The sequence below is a fragment of the Protopterus annectens genome, chromosome 8.part0 (assembly GCF_019279795.1).
Source record: "Protopterus annectens isolate FY-2018-M chromosome 8.part0, PAN1.0, whole genome shotgun sequence".
Classification (NCBI taxonomy): domain Eukaryota; kingdom Metazoa; phylum Chordata; order Ceratodontiformes; family Protopteridae; genus Protopterus; species Protopterus annectens.
Window position 1 is genome coordinate 1,439,715,648 of NC_056741.1, and position 18,761 is coordinate 1,439,734,408.

Genomic DNA, 18,761 nt, shown 5'->3' on the forward strand with positions numbered 1-18,761 from the left:
CATCATTTTAATGTATCAATGCAAATAGACTTTAGTAACAGAAGCACTGCATTATCAAATGCAGAGCATTATCACACTTCTCCATGAACTACATCAGGTTAATGTAACAATGAAACCAGACTTTAGTAACAAAAACGCTGCAGTATCAAATGCAGAACATAATCACACTGATCCATGAACTATATCCTGTTTATGTAACACTGCAACTGGACTTTAGTAAGAAAAATGCTGCGGTATCAAACGAAGAGCATAATCACACTATTCCATAAACTATATCATGTTAATGTAACAATAGAACTAAACTTCAGTAACAAAAATGCTGTCTTATCAAATGCAGAGCATAATCGCACTGCTCCATGAATTATATACTGTTAATGTAACAATGCAGCTAGAATCTAGTAACAAAAACACTGCATTATCAATTGTAGACCATAATCACACAGCTCCATGAACAACATCCTTTTAATGTGACAATGCAACCAGACTTTAGTTACAAAAACTCTATGTTATCAAATTCAGAGCATAATCACAATGCTCCATGAACAACATCAAGTTAATGTAACAATGCAGCAAGACATTAACAAAAATGCTGCATTATCAAATGCTGAGCCTAATTACACTGCTCCAAGAACTATATCCTCTAATGTAACAATGCAACTAAAATTTAGTAGAAAAACGCTGTGTTATCAAATGCAGGGCATAATCACAGTGCTCCATGTTCTATATCCTGTTAATGTAACAGTGCAACTGGATTTTACTAACAAAAATGCAGTGTTATCAAATGCAGAGCATAATCACACCGCTCCATGAACTATATCTGGTTAATGTAAAAATGCAACTAGAATCTGGTAACAAAAACTTGGTGTTATGAAATGCAGAGCATAATCACACTACTTCATGAATTATATCATTTTTAATGTAACAAAGTAACTAGATTTTTGAAACAAAAACACTGTGTTATCAAATGCAGAGCATAATCATAGTGCTTTATGAACTATATCATTGTTAATGTAACAAAGTAACTAGATATTAATAACAAAAATGCTGTGTTATCAAAAGCAAACCATAATCACAATAATCCATGAACTATATCCTGTTAAGGTAACAATGCAACTAGACTTTAGTAACAAAAATGCTATGTTATCAAATGCAGAGTATAATCGCACTATTCCATGCACTATATCCTGTTCATGTAACAATGCAACTAGAATCTAGTAACAAAAATGCTGTGTTATGAAATGCAGAGTATAATCACATTGCACCATAAACTATTTCCTTTTAATGTAACAATGCAACCAGTTTTTAGTAACAAAAACAATGTCTTATCAGATGCAGAGAATAATCACACGGTTCCATGAACTATATCTTGTTAATGTAATAATGCAACTAGAATCTGGTAAAAAAAAAAAAAAAAAAAAAAAAACGGTGTTATGAAATGCAGAGCATAATCACACTGCTCCATGAACTATATCATTTTTAATGTAACAAAGTAACTAGATTTTTGAAACAAAAACACTGTGTTATCAAATGCAGAGCATAATCATAGTGCTTTATGAACTATATCATGTTAATGTAACAATGCAAATAGAATCTAGTAATAAAAATGCTGTGTTATCAAATGCAGAGCATAATCCCACTGCTCCATGAACTATTTCCTATTATTGTAACAATGCAACTAGACTTTAGTAACAAAACGCTTTGGTGTTAAATGCAGCCTCTTCCATCAACTATATCCTGTTAATGTAACAATGCAACTACACTTTAGTAATAAAAGCACTGAATTATCAAATGCAGAGCATAATAACACTGCTCAATGAACTATATCCTGTTAATATAACAATGCAACTAGACTTTAGTAACAAAATTGCTGAGTTATCAAATGAAGAGCATAATCACATTGCTCCCTAAAGTATAGTCTTTTTAATGAAACAATGCAACTAGAATCTAGTAACAAAAACACTGTGTTATCAAATGGAGAGCATAATCACAGTGCTTCATGAACTATATCCTGTTAATGTAAGAATGGAATTAGAAACTAAAAACAAAAATGCTGCATTGTCAAATGGAGAGCATAATCACAGTGCTTCATGAACTATATCCTGTTGATGTAAGAATGGAATTAGAAACTAAAAACAAAAATGCTGCATTGTCAAATGGAGAGCATAATCACACCGCCCACTAAATATATCCTGTTAATGTTACAATGCAACTAGAATTTAGTAACAAAAACGCTGTGTTATCAAACACAGAGCATAATCACACTGCTCCATGATTTATATCCTGTTAACGTAACAATGCAACTGGACTTTAGTAACAAAAATGCTGTAGTATCAAATGTAGAGCATAATCACACTTTTCCAAGAACTACATCCTGTTAATGTAACAATGCAACCAGACTTTAATAGCAAACATGCTGCAGTATCAAATGCAGAACATAATCACACTGCTCCATGAACTATATCCTTTTTATGTATCACTGCAACTGGACTTTATTAACAAAAATGCTGCTGTATCAAACACAGAGCATAATCACACTATTCCATAAACTACATCCTGTTAATGTAACAAAGAAACTAAACTTCAGTAACAAAAATGATGTGTTATCAAATGCAGAGCATAATCACACTACTCCATGAATTATATACTGTTAAATTTAACAATGCTGGTAGAATCTAGTAACAAAAACACTGCGTTATCAAATGTAGAACATAATGACACAGCTCCATGAATGACATCCTTTTAATGTAACATTGCAGCTAGACTTTACTAACAAAAACTCTATGATATCAAATGCAGAGCATAATCACACCACACCGTGAACAACATCCAGTTAATGTAACAATGCAGCAAGAAATTATTAACAAAAAACTCTGCATTATCAAATGCAGAGCATAATCACACTCCTCCGAGAACTATATCCTCTAATGTAACAATGCAACTAAAATTTAGTAGAAAAACGCCATGTTATCAAATGCAGAGAATAATCACAGTGCTCCATCATCTATATCATGTTAATGTAACAAAGTAATGTAACAAAGTAACTAGATGTTACTAACAATAATGCTGTGTTATCAAAAACAGACCATAATCACAAGAATCCATGAACTATATCCTGTTAAGGTAACAATGCGACTAGAGTTTAGTAACAAAAATGCTGTGTCTTCAAAGACAGAGCATAATTACACTGTTCCATGAAATATTTCATGTTAATGTAACAATGCAACTAGACTTTAGTAACAAAAATGATGTGTTATCACTTGCAGAGAATAATCACACTGCTCCACGAACTATATATTGTTAATGTAACAGTGCAACTAGATTCTGGAAACAAAAACCCGGTGTTATGAAATGCAGTGCGTAATGACACTGCTCCATGAACTATATAATTTTTAATGTAACAAAGAAACTAGATTTTTGAAACAAAAACACTGTGTTATCAAATGCAGAGCATAATCACACTGCTCTATGAACTATATCCTGTTAATGTAACAATGCAACTAGAATCTATTAATAAAAATGCTGTGTTATCAAATGCAGAGCATAATCACACTGTTCCATGAACTATATCCTGTGGATCTAACAATGCAACTAGAATCTAGTAAGAAAAATGCTGCGTTATCAAATGCAGAGTATAATGACACTGCTCCATGAACTATATCCTGTTAATGTAACAATGCATCTAGACTTTAGTAACAAAAATGCTGTGTTATCAAATGCAGAGCATAATGACACTGCTTCATGAACTATATCCTGTCAATGTAACAATGCATCTAGACTTTAGTAACAAAAACGCTGTGTTATCAAATGCAGAGTATAATCACAATGCTCCATGAACTATATCTTTTTAATGTAACAATGCAACTAGAATCTGGTAACAAAAATGCTGTGTTATCAAATGCAGAGCATAATCACACTGCTCAATGAACTACATCCTGTTAATGTAACAATGCAACTAGAATCTATTAATAAAAATGCTGTGTTATCAAATGCAGAGCATAATCACACTGCTCAATGAACTACATCCTGTGGATCTAACAATGCAACTAGAATCTAGTAACAAAAATGCTGCGTTATCAAATGCAGAGTATAATGACACTGCTCCATGAACTATATCCTGTTAATGTAACAATGCATCTAGACTTTAGTAACAAAAATGCTGTATTATCAAATGCAGAGCATAATGACACTGCTTCATGAACTATATCCTGTTAATGTAACAATGCATCTAGACTTTAGTAACAAAAACGCTGTGTTATCAAATGCAGAGTATAATCACACTGCTCCATGAACTATATTCTGTTAATGTAACTAGCCTTTACTAACAAAACCATTGTGTTATGAAATGCAGAGCATAATCATACTGTTCCATGAACTATATCCTGTTAGTGTAACAATGCACTAGTTCTTAGTAACAAAATGCTGTATTATCAAATGCAGAGCATAATCACACTGCTCTATGAACTATATCCTGTTAATGTAACAATGCAACTAGAATTTAGTAACAAAAATGCTGTGTTATCAAATGCAGAGCATAAATACACTGCTCCATGAACTATATCCTGTTAATGTAGCAATGCAACTAGACTTTAGTAACAAAAATGCTGCATTATCAAATGCAGAGCATAATCACACTGCCCATGAAATACAGCCTGTAAATGTAACAATGCAACTAGACTTTTGTAACAAAAAGGTTGCGTTATGAATTGCAGAGCATAATTACACTGCTCAATGAAGTATATCTTGTTAATGTAACAATAAAACTAGAATCTAATAACAAAAATGTGTGTTATCAAATGCAGAGCATATTCACATTGCTTCATGAAGTATATTCTGTTAATGTAACAATCCAACCAGAATCTAGTAACAAAAACACTGCATTATCAAATGCAGAACAAAATGAGACTGCTCCATTAGCAACATCCTGTTAATGTAACAATACAAGTAGAATTTAATAACACAAACTCTGTTATTAAATGTAGAGCATAATCACACTGCTCTGTGAACTACATCCCATTAATGTAACAATGCAACTAGAATCTAGAAACAAAAATACTGTGTTATTAAATGCAGAGCTTAATCACACTGCCCCATGAAACATATCCTGTTAATGTAATAATGCAACTAGAATCTAGTAACACGTGGTATCAAATGTAGAGGATAATCACACTGCTTTATAAATCATATCCTGTTAATGTAACAATGCAACTAGACTTTAGTAACAAAAATGCTGCAGTATCAAATGCACAGCATAATCCCACTGTTCAGTGAACGATATCCTGTTAACATAACAATGCAACTAGACTTCAGTAACAAAAATGCTGCAGTATCAAATGGAGTGCATAATCATACTGCTCCATGAACTACATCCTGTTAATGTAACAATACAAGTAGAATTTAATAACACAAACTCTGTGTTATTAAATGTAGAGCATAATCACACTGCTCTGTGAACTATATCCCATTAATGTAACAATGCAACTAGAATCTAGTAACAAAAATACTGTGTTATTAAATGCAGAGCTTAATTACACTGCCCCATGAAACATATCCTATTAATGTAATAATGCAACTAGAATCTAGTAACACGTGGTATCAAATGTAGAGGATAATCACACTGCTTTATAAATCATATCCTGTTAATGTAACAATGCAACTAGACTTTAGTAACAAAAATGCTGCGGTATCAAATGGAGAGCATAATCACACTGCTCCATGAACTATATCCTGTTAATGTAGCAATGCAACAAGAATCTAGTTACAAAAATGCTGCATTATCAAAAACAGAGAATAATCACACTGCTCCATTAATTATATCCTGTTAATGTAGCAAAGCAACTAGAATCTAGTAACAAAAATGCTGTGTTATCAAATGCAGAGCATAATCACACTGCTCCATGAAATATTTCCTGTAAATTTAACAATGCAACTAGACTTTAGTAACAAAAACACTGTGATATCAAATGCAGAGCATAATCACACTGCTCCACAAAGTATGTCCTGTTAATGTAACATTGCAACAAGAATCTAGTAACAAAAACAATGTGTTATCAAATGTAGGTCATAATCACAGTGCTCTATGAATTATATCTTGTTAATGTAACAAGGCAACTAGACTTTAGTAACAAAAATGCTGTGGTATTAAATGCAGAGCATAATCATACTGCTCCATGATCTATATCCTGTTAAGGTAAAAATGCAAATAGTAGTTAATAACAAAAATGCTGTGCTATCAAAGCAGAGCATACTCACATTGGTCCATGAACTATACCTGTTAATTAAACAATGCAACTAGACTTTACTAACAAAAATGCTGTGGTATCAAATACAGAGCATAATCACACTGTTCCATGAACTATATCCTGTTAAAGTAAAATGCAACTAGACTTTAGTAACAAAACACTGTGTTATGAAATGCAGAGTATAATCACACTGCCTGTGATCTATATCCTTTTAAAGTAACAATGCAACTAGACTTTACTAACAGAAATGCTGCTTTATCAAATGCAGAGCATAATCACACAGTTCCATGAACTATATCCTGTTACTGTAACAATGCAACTAGACTTTAGTAACAAAAATGCTGTGGTATTAAAGGCAGAGCATAATTACACTGCTCCCTGAACTTTATCCTGTTAGTGTAACAATGCACCTAGTCCTTAGTAACAAAAACCCTGTGTTATCAAATGCAGAGCATAATCACACTGCTCTGTGAACTGTATCCTATTAATGCAGCAATGCAACTAGACTTTAATAACAAAAGCAATGCATTATCAAATGCAGAGCATAATCACACTGCTCAATGAAGTGTATCCTTTTAATGTAACAATGCAGCTAGACTTAAGTAACAAAAATGCTGTGTTATCAAATACAGAGCATACTCACACTGCTCCATGAAGTATATCCTGGTAATGTAACAATGCAGCTAGACTCTAGTAACAAAAATGCTGCATTATTGAATGCAGAGCATAATCACACTGCCCACAAAATATATCCTGTTAATGTAACAATGCAACTAGACTTTAGTAACAAAAACGCTGTGTTATCAAATGCAGCACATAATCACAGTGCTCCATAAACTATATCCTGTTAATGGAATAATGCAACTAGAATCTACTAACAGAAACACTGTGGTATCAAATGCAGGGCATAATCACACTGTTTCATGAAAGTACAGTTTTGTACCTACCATAAATGTAGATGTTCGAGTGCTAATACAGTTGCAGCAATCACATATGGGTTCTCTGCCATCAGGCAGGTCCTCGGTCGGCCGAATTCCAAAGTCTAGGTCCGGCGTCGGTTGTTGTCGCTTTCTTTCCTGACGTCAGTGCGACAGGGGTATATAAGACACAGCCGACACCATATTCTTCAGTCTTTTCTTGCCCCAGATGTCAGGTGCCCCCAGAAGGAAGGCAATACATAAATTATATATATATATATATATATATATATATATAAATATATTCAAGCAATGCAATGTAATCAAAAACCAGTAGCTGCAAGCAAATACACCATAGGAGGATAACCCAAATTAGGTTGCATGAGGAGGTGTTAGCCACTAATCCTTTACCAAGAGGGGAAGGAGGGAGGGAAACCTGTACTGCAGCTGTATTAGCACTCGAACATCTACATTTATGGTAGGTACAAAACTGTACTATGTTCATCGTGCATACAGCTGCAGTAATCACATATGGGTAGAATCCCAAAGCTACGCACAGGGTGGTAGGCACTAGGTGGAACTGGGATGAGCCAGAATGCCCTGCAACACAGCAGTGGCAAAGTCTGCTCTAGTTTTGGAATATAAAGGCAGGTGGTAGTGTTTTGTGAAGGTATGTACAGAACTCCAAGTGGCTGCCTCCAAAATATCTTTGGTAGGAACTCCTCTGAGGAAGGCTGTAGAGGCAGCTGTGGCCCTGGTGGAGTGTGATCTGATGCCTGTAGGGACAGATTTCCCATGATAAGAGTAACAAAATCGTATGCAGTGGCCTATCCATTTTGAAATTGTCTGTTTGGTAACAGGCTTCCCTTGAGCTCCCACAGCATAGGACACAAAAAGTTGTTCTGATTTCCTGAAAGCTTTGTTCTGTCCAAATAATAACGTAGCTGTCTATGGATGTCTAAGGAATGTAGCAGCCTTTCCCCTTTGTTTTGAGGATTGGGGTAAAAGGTAGGTAAGTGTATGGCTTGATTTAAAGCTACCCTGGATACCACTTTAGGCATAAAAGATGGGTTGGTTCGAAGGGAAACCCTGTCCTGATGGAAGATGAGAAAGGGCTGCACAGCCATGAGGGCTTGTAGTTCCAAAACCCTACGAGCTGAGGTAATGGCCAGAAGGAAAGCTGTTTTCCAGGACAAATATTGCAAATCTGTTGAGGCAGCTGGTTCAAAGGGAGGCAATGTTAATTTTTCTAAAATGTAATTAAGATCCCAGGCTGGCACTGGTTGTTTCCTTGGTGGTCTTATATTTTTAGCCCCTCTGAGGAACTGTCTTAAAAGTGGGTGAGAGAATAACGGTGGATCCGTGTTGAATTCTGCAGAAATGGCTGAGGCATGGATTTTTATGGAGGAAAATGAAAGTCCACTGTTCAGCAGCTCAGCTAGATACTGCAATACCTGAGGCAGATTCAGTTTTCTAGGGTCCTGGCCTTTTTTCTCATTCCAAGAGCAAAACCGTTTCCATTTTGCGGAATAAGCCTTTCTAGTAGATGGCCTTCTGGCCTCCAGAATGACGTCCTGCACCTCTTTGGGGAGTAGGGTCTGTTGTGGTGTTAAGGAATTTTCCATGCAGCGAGTTTGAGTGTTTTCAGCTGACTGTGAAGAGTTTTGTAGCTGTGCTGAGTCAGCAGAAGAGGCATTAGAGGTAGAGGCCAGGGAGGAGTATGTGTTAGGCTCCTCAGGAGTGGGTACCAGTGCTGTCTTGGCCAGTCTGGAGCAATCAGTATCATCTTCGGTCTGTCTGCTCTTGCTTTCAAGAGCACCTTGGGCAGAAGAGGTAGAGGTGGGAAAGCGTACACTGTCCATGCTGTCCAACTGAATGAAAGGGCGTCCACTCTCCAGGCCTTTGGATGGAAGGTCCTTGAACAAAACTTTTCCAATTGATGATTCCTGTGGGAGGCGAATAGATCTATGTCTGGCCTCCCCCACGTTTGGATTATCTTTGTAAACACCTGAGGATGCAACTTCCATTCATGCGGATCTGTCATATTTCTGCTTAGATTGTCTGCCAGCGTGTTTTCCAAACCTGGCAAGTACTGTGCTTGAAGTTCAATTTGCCATTCCAGAGCCAAGTTCCAAAGTGTCATGGCTAGTCTGCACAGGGGGTATGAATGTGTTCCTGTTTGTTTATGTACCACATTACTGTGGTGTTGTCTGTTCTTATCAATAATTGTCCTAGATGCAGGAGGTCCTTGAATGCTGTAATTGCATTTATCACTGCTAGCATTTCTTTTTGATTGATGTGAAGGTGCTTTTCCTTTTGGGACCATTTTCCCTGAATGCACATGCCTGTCATGTGCACCCCCCAGGCGTAATCTGAGGCGTCTGTTGTGATGACTTGATTTGCTTGAGGCTTGCAGAATGGGAGACCTGTGTTTGTTTGACATGCTTGGGCCCACCATAGAAATTCCTTTTGCAAACATGGAATTATTGGTATTATTGTTTCCAAATTGTGGCTGTGTTGAGACCATAGGTTTTTTAGGTACCATTGAAGTTTTCTCATATGCAACTTTGCACATGGGATTAAAAGAATGCAAGATGCCATGAAGCCCAGAGCCTGCAGGATTTTCCTTGCAGTAAGCCTGGTACAATTTGCTAGTATTTTGAAGTACTGAGTTAGTTGCCCCTGTTTTTCTGGTGTAAGGTAGGCCATCTGGGTGTTTGTGTCTAAGTTGGCACCCAGGAAAGTTATTTTCTGAGATGGTGTTAGCCTGGATTTCTCTTTGTTGATTGTGTATCCCAGAGAATTCAGCAACCATGTTGCATAAGCCAGATGTTCCAGAAGTATGTGCTTGCTGTCCGCTTGGATCAGGCAGTCATCCAAATAAGGGTAAATTTGTATCCCTTGAAGTCTGCAGTAGGCAATTACTGATGCCAGGCATTTCGTGAATACTCTGAGCGCAGTAGATAAGCCAAAGGGCAATGCAGAGAATTGATAGTGGATTGAACCTGCAAGAAATCTGAGGTATCTTCTGCAGCTTTGTCTGATTGGGACATGCAGGTATGCCTCCTTGAGGTCCAATGTTACCAGCCAAAACTCCTTGCCCAGCATGGGAAGAAGCTGCTGTAATGTGAGCATCTTGAATTTTGGTACGAGTAGAAATGTATTTAGTATGGATAAGTCCAAAATGGGTCTCCAGTCGGTTCCTTTCCTTGGTACCAGAAATAGTCTGGAAGAAAAACCTTGACCTTGTTCGTGAGTGGGTACCTCTTGAATAGCTTTCATGTCCATGAGTTTTGAAATTTGTATTTGTGCCTCTGCCCTTTGATTGTGTGGCAGGTTTGGCATGCCTCTCATTTTTGGAAGAGTGTGAAAATGAAATCTGTAGCCTCTGTTTATAATGTCCAGGATCCATTTGTCTGTTGTGATAATATGCTAATTTCTTGTAAATAATGCCAGCTTTCCTCCCAAGGGAGCTGCCAGCTGAGACTTGCTTGGCATGAAAAGGAGGAAGTCATTGGGTTTGCTTTCTGTATTGTTGTGCACTGTCTTCGCCACCTCTTGGTGCTGGAGTTTGCCATTGTCTGCCTCTATATGATCCTTGAGATTGTCCTCTGCCCCTTGTGCGCCTGTATCTACCTCTTTGGGTAGGACCAGTTTTTAGAAGGCCAATTTCTGTAGAAAAGCCTTGACAGTTTGCATAGATTTAGCTTTTTTTCCATTTTCCGTAGTATCTCCTCAGCATTAGTACCAAATAGTACATCCTTTTGTAAAGGAGCATCTAGTAGTTTAGCTTTAACATGATCAGGCAAGCTTTGTTCCCTAAGCCAGGCATGTCTACAAATGACTGATCCTGTAACAGCAGCTCTACTTGAGGCCTCTAAGGCATCATAGCCACATTGTAAGGTGTGTTTACCCACTTGTTCTGCACTATGCATCATATCCTGCAATTCCTTCAAATCTGGTTGTTCAGGTTGAGACATTTTATTTCTTAATTGTGATAACAGAAACTGCTGATATTTAAGCATATGGAACTGACAATTTAAAGCCCTCATGGCTAGGGTGGCAGAGGTCTATACCTTTTTTTCCCACCTTTCTAAGGATCTAGATTCTCTTTTGTAAGGTAGTGGATTCTTGGCAGTAGAGGCCTTCATTCCCTTGGGGCCTTGAGAAATGGTTTCAGGGTCAGCATTATGGCTTTTGAAAAGAAATTGGTGAGAGTTAGGAACTCTGTAGTACCTATCAGGTTTGACTGGGGCAGGAGGCAGGGAATCCGGATTAAGACAAGTATGTCCAAGACAGGAGGTATAGCCAGAGGTCTGTGTTGAGGTAACAAAAGAAATTCCCTAAGCCTTTTCTTGGAATCAGAAAAGTCTTGGCCTTCCCAATGGAAGTGTTCCCTCAAGGTGTGCAAGGTTTCCCCAAAAGAAAAATCCTCTGGGGGAGATACAGAAGGAATGGACTGTTCTGCATCAGAATCTTCATAAGGGGAGTACAAGTGCTCCTCTACATCAGAATGTTCTGAGAAAATGGAGCCCTGTTCAGAAGAGGGAGAATTTTCCTCCACTCTGGGTCTCTTGTCTGGAGGGGGTTGGGAACCCCTGATAAGAGTAGTTAATTCCTCAGCCATTTTAAGCATCTGCTTTTTAGGCATGGGGCCTGGGGATGGGCCCTGAGCAACAGGCCTCTTGGGATGCATGGCTGATTTGGACTTAGTAAAGGCCTTAATGTAAAAGGAAGATGAGGGTCTAAAGACAGCCTGGGTGGAAGTGGACCTGTCCACATTAGGAGGCTCTACACTCACAGTGGCTTCAGTGGTTGTAGTCTGAGTAAGGCCCGAGGTACCTGCGGTCTTGGTTACAGAAGACACCGCCAAGGACGTGTCGTCGGTAGTCAGGGACTGCATAGGCATCTCACTGAGAACTGGACCACGTGCAGCCAGTTTTGGCGTGGTGTCGGAGGGGACCGCGGATCTCGCATGTCGGTCCTTGCGTTTTTTGGACAAAACGGTAGTCGGAGTCTCCGATGACATTTTATAGTCAAAGGCTTTACCAAAATAATGTTGGGCAAACTCCGCCCGACGCTTAATAGTGCGTTTATTGAAAGTAGCACAAAAGCGACAGCCCGAGACGTCGTGGTCTGGGCCTAAACAAGGTATGCAGAGGGAATGGAAATCCTTATGCGGTATTTGCTTCCCACAAGAAATACAATTGTTAACTTTGTCTGACATCGGTCTGAGACAAGAAAAGTTTCCCCAACGGGGTACTTAGCTTTAAAGAAGACTTCGGTTTCCAATTTTTCGTAAATTCAGGAGCTGGCCGACCGGCACTTGCGAACTGCTTCTGCTTCGGGCACCGCACGGCAAAAAAGACTGAAGAATATGGCGTCGGCTGTGTCTTATATACCCCTGTCACACTGACGTCAGGAAAGAAAGCGACAACCGACGCCGGACCTAGACTTTGGAATTCGGCCAACCAATGACCCGCCTGATGGCAGAGAACCCATATGTGATTACTGCAGCTGTATGCACGATGAACATCAACATCCTATTAATGTAACAATGCAACTAGACTTCAGTAACAAAAATGCTTCTTATCAAATACAGAGCATAATCACACTGCTTCATGAACTATACTCTGTTAATGTAACAATCCAACCAGAATCTAGTAATAAAAACACTTCATTACAAAATGCAGAACATAATCAGACTGCACCATCAACATCGTCTTGTTAATGTAACAATGCAACTAGACTTTAGTAACAAAAACGCTGTGTTATTAAATGCAGAGCATAATCACACTGCTCTGTGAACTATATCCTGTTACTATAACAATGCAACTAGACTTTAGTAACAAAAACACTGTGTTATCAAATGCAGACAATAAGCACATTGCCCCATGAACTATATCATGTTAAAATAATAATGCAACTAGACTTCAGTAACAAAAATGCTGTGTTATCAAATGGAGAGCATAATCACACTGCTCCATGAACTATATCCTGTTAATGTAACAATGCACCTAGAATCTTGTAAGAAAAAAACTGTGTTATCAAATGCGTAACATAATCACACTGCTCCATGAACTACATTCTGTTAATGTAACAATGCAATTAGACTTTAGTACAAAAATGCTGTGTTATCAAATGCAGAGCATAATTACACTACTCTGTGAACTATATCCTGTTAATTTAACAATGCAACTAGAATCTAGTAACAAAAACACTGCATTATGAATTGCAGAGCATAATCACACTGCTTCATGAGATATATCCTGTTAAAGCAACAATGCAACTAGACTTTAGTAACAAAAAGGCTGTGGTATCAAATGCAGAGTTAAATCACACTGCTCCATGAACTACATCCTGTTACTGTAACAATGCAACTAGACATTATTAACAAAAATGCTGTGTTATCAAATGCATAGCATAATCACACTGCCACATGAACTATATCCTGTTAATGTAAGAAGGCAACTAGACTTTAGTCACAAAAATGTTGGATTATCAAATGCAGAGCATAATCACATTGCTCAATGAACTACATCCTGTTAATGTAACAATTCAACTAAATTTTACTAACAAAAATGCTGTGTTATCAAATGCAGAGCATAATCACAATGCTCCATGAACTATATCTTTTTAATGTAACAATGCAACTAGAATCTATTAATAAAAATGCTGTGTTATCAAATGCAGAGCATAATCACACTGCTCAATGAACTATTTCCTGTTAATGTAAAATGCAACTAGAATCTATTAATAAAAATGCTGTGTTATCAAATGCAGAGCATAATCACACTGCTCAATGAACTATTTCCTGTTAATGTAAAATGCAACTAGACTTCACTAAAAAAAAATTGCATTATCAAATGTAGTGTATAATTACACTGTTCCATGAACTATATCCTGTTAATATAACAATGCAACTAGACTTTAGTAAAAACAATGCTGTGGTATTAAAAACAGATCATAATCACACTGCTCCATAAACTATATCCTGATAGTGTAACAATGAAACTAGTCCTTAGTAAAAAAAATGCTGTGTTAGCAAATGCAGACCATAATCATACTGCTCCATGAACTATATCCTGTTAATGTAACAATGCAACTAGACTTTACTAACAAAAACACTGTGGTATCAAATACAGAGCATAATCACACTGTTCCATGAACTATTTCCTGTTAAAGTAACAACGCAACTAGATTTTAGTAACAAAACACTGTGTTATGAAATGCATTGCATAATCACACTGCCTGTGATCTATATCCATTTAAAGTAACAATGCAACTAGACTTTACTAACAGAAATTCTGCTTTATCAAATACAGAGCATAATCACACTGTTCCATGAACTATATCCTGTTAATGTAACAATGCAACTAGACTTTAGTAACAAAAACGCTGTGGTATTAAATGCAGAGCATAATTACACTGCTCCCTGAACTTTATCCTTTTAGTGTAACAATGCACCTAGTCCTTAGTAACAAAAACCCTGTGTTATCAAATGCAGAGCATAATCACACTGCTCTGTGAACTGTATCCTATTAATGCAGCAATGCAACTAGACTTTAGTAACAAAAACAATGCATTATCAAATGCAGAGCATTATCACACTGCTCAATGAAGTATATCCTTTTAATGTAACAATGCAACTAGACTTTAGTAACAAAAATGCTGTGTTATCAAATACAGAGCATAATCACACTGCTCCATGAAGTATATCCTGTTAATGTAACAATGCAGCTAGACTCTAGTAACAACAATGCTGCATTACTGAATGCAGAGCATAATCACACTGCCCACAAAATATATTCTGTTAATGTAACAATGCAACTAGACTTTAGTAACAAAAACGCTTTGTTATCAAATGCAGCACATAATCACAGTGCTCCATAAACTATATCCTGTTAATGGAATAATGCAACTAGAATCTACTAACAGAAACACTGTGGTATCAAATGCAGGACATAATCACACTGCTTCATGAACGACATCCTATTACTGTAACAATTCAACTAGACTTAGTAAAAAAAGGCTGCATTATCAAATGCAGAGCTTAATCAAACTGTTCCATGAACTATATCCTGTTAATTTAAAAATGCAACTAGAATCTAGTAAAAAAATGGTGCGTTATCAAATACAGAGCATAATCACACTGCCCACAAAATATATCTTGTTAATGTAACAATGCGAGTAGACTTTAGTAATAAAAATGCTGTGGTATTAAATGCAGAGCATAATCACACTGCTCCATGAACTATATCCTGTTAATGTAACAATGCAACTAGAATCTAGTAACAAAAATACTGAATTATCAAAAGCAGAGCATAATCACACTGCTCCATGAACTATATCCTGTTAATGTAACAATGCAAATAGACTTTAATATAAAAAACACTGTGGTATTAAATGCAGAGCATAATCACACTGCTACATGAACTATATCCTGTTAATGTAACAATGCAACTCGACTTTAGTAACAATGCTGTGTTATCAAACGCAGAGCATAAAAACACTGCTGAATGAACTATATCCTGTTAATATAACAATGCAACTAGACTTTAGTAACAATGCTGTGTTATCAAATGCAGAACATAATCACACTGCTCCGTGAAGTATATTCCCATTAATGAAACAATGCAACTAGAATCTAGTAACAAAAATGCTGAGTTATCAAATGTAGAGCATAATCACAATGCTCCATGAACTTTATCCTCTTAATGTAATAATGCAACTCGAATTTAGTAACAAAAGCACTGTGTTATGAAATGCAAAGCATAATCACACTTCTCCATGAACTACATCCTGTTAATGTAAAAATGCAACTAGACTTTAGTAACTAAAACGCTGCAGTATCAAATGCAGAGCATAATCATACTGCTCCATGAACTATATCCTCTTTATGTAATACTGCAACTAGACTTTAGTAACAAAAATGCTGTGATATCAAATGCAGAGCATAAAAACACTATTCCATAAACTATATCCTGTTAATGTAACAATGGAACTAAACTTCAGTAACAATGCAGCTAGAATCTAGTAACAAAAACACTGCATTATCAAATGTAGAATATAATCACACAGCTCCATGAACAACATCCTTTTAGTATAAAAATGGAGCTAGACTTCTTAACAAAAACTCTGTGTTATCAAATGCAGAGCATAATCACACTGCTCCATGAACTATATCCTCCTAATGTAAAAATGCAACAAAAATCAAATGCTGTGTTATCAAATGCAGAGCATCATCACAGTGCTCCAGGAACTATATCTTGTTAATGTAACAATGCAATTAGATTTTACTAACAAAAATGCAGTGTTATTAAATGCAGAGCATAATCACACTGCTCCATGAACTATATCTTGTTAATGTAAAAATGCAACTAGAATCTGGTAACAAAAACTGAGTGTTATGAAATGCAGAGCATAATCACACTACTCCATGAACTATATAATTTTTAATGTAACAAAGTTACTAGATTATAATAACAAAAATGCTGTGTTATCAAAAGCAGACCATAATCACACTGTTGCATGAAATATATCCTGTTCATGAACAATGCAACTACAATCTAGTAACAAAAATGCTCTGTTATCAAATGCAGAGCATAATCACCCTGCTCCATGAACTATTTCCTGTTAATGTAACAATGCAACTAGACTTTAGTAACAAAAACAATTTGTTATCAGATGCAGAAAATAATCACACTGCTCCATGAAATATATCCTGTTAATATAACAATGCAACTAGAATCCAGTAACAAAAATGGTGCGTTATCAAATGCAGAGCATAATCACACAGCCCATGAAATATATCCTGTTAATATAACAATGCAACTAGACTTTAGTAACAAAAACGCTTTGGTATTAAATGCAGAGCATAATCACACTGCTCCATGAACTATATCCTGTTAATGTAATAATACAACTTGATGTTAGTAACAAAAATGCTGTGTTATCAAATGCAGAGCATAATCATACTGCTCCATGAACTATATCCTGTTAATGTAACAATGCAACTCAACTTTAGTAACAAAAATGCTGCATTACCAAATGCAAAGCATTGGCACTCTGTTCTGTGAACTATCTCTTGTTAATTTAAGAATGCAACTAGACTTTACTAAGAAAAATGCTGCGGTATCATATGCAGAACATAATCACACTGCTCCATGAACTATATCCTGTTAATGAAAAAATGCAACTAGATTATACTAACAAAAATGCTGTGTTATCAAATGCAGAGAACTCGATGGGTTGCCAGCTGGCTTACTGACAGAACCCAGACTGTAAAAGTAGCTGACTCCAAATCTAGCTCCAGACAAGTGACAAGTTGAGTAACTCATGGTACAGTCCTGGGACCGCTCTTGTTTGACATCTACTTCTTTGAAGTACAGGCCAACACTAAGGGACTCTTGCTAACAAAGTCCTCAGATGACTGCAAGCTGGGAGCCATTATTGAATCTGCAAACGATGTGGACATTCTACAAAAAGGCGTTACAGAAACAGATGCTTGGTGCCAGAGCCATGGGCTCAAGCTTAATACCAAAAAATGTATAGTTATCCCCTTTGGGAAAAAACATGTACCCATGAATTACCACACAGATGGCAGTACACTAAACACCGAAAGTGTAACGAGAGACTTAGGGACACAGGTGGACAGTGGTCTCACCTTCATTAACCACATTGCCACAACAGTCAGGAAATCCTTCTATGTGGCACACCCCATCACTAAGGGCTTTTCATCCAGGAAAAAGGAGGTCATTGTCCTACTATATTCATCCCTCATTAGACCCATTACAGAGTATAATGCCCCCTTTGGTATGTACCTCGCAAGACATCTGCAACAGCTGGAAAGGCCGCATAAATACCTCACTAAAAGAATCACAGGCTAAAGCAGATGCCATATGCTGACCATCTAAAAAAACTCCAGCTATACTCTGTGGCATATCGTCTACTCAGAGGCGATCTGTGCTTAACATACAAGGCCATGTCAAACCCTGAGCTGTTGGACATGCTCCACTTAAAGAAATCCCAATCCCACAGAGCCATATGCTCCAGGGATCTAAACCTTGTCATCACAATGAACAAAACATGCTGCTGGAGGGATAGGTTCCTGACCCAGAGACTCCCCATACTTTAGAATAGACTGCCCATACATGTCAAGCAGAGCGCCTCCTTGGCCATCTTCAAAAGGAACCTTGATGATTGGACAGGAGATAGGAAATTAATCCCAGGGATCATGTTAGTCACCCTGTTAGACAGGGGTCCAGGGAAGTAAATATTGTGGGAAGAAATATCCAGGGAATTCTTATAGCTAGGCTTGTATAGGCCCTAGAGCCAATAGCCAAGTACCAACCTATGAACCTATAATAATCACACTGCTCCTTGAAATATATCTTGTTAATGTAACAATGCAACTAGAATCTGGTAACAAAAACCCAGTGTTATGAAATGCAGAGCATAATCACACTGCTCTATAAACTATATAATTTCTAACAGAGGCGGCTCGTGCTATCGGACTGCCGGTCTGCAGCCCTCCCATCTTGAAAAACAAAGAAAAAAAATCTGTGAAACAAAAAATCCACTCAGACTGCCTTTATCAGCAGTC

The 18,761-nt window shown here is 37.2% G+C and overlaps 1 long non-coding RNA gene across 2 annotated transcripts in view; it reads right to left on the reverse strand.

Moving 5' to 3' along the window:
- Positions 1 to 18,761, reverse strand: part of LOC122809489 — a 1,088,146-nt gene that overhangs the window by 560,699 nt on the left and 508,686 nt on the right. The gene's annotated exons all lie outside the window — the stretch shown is intronic.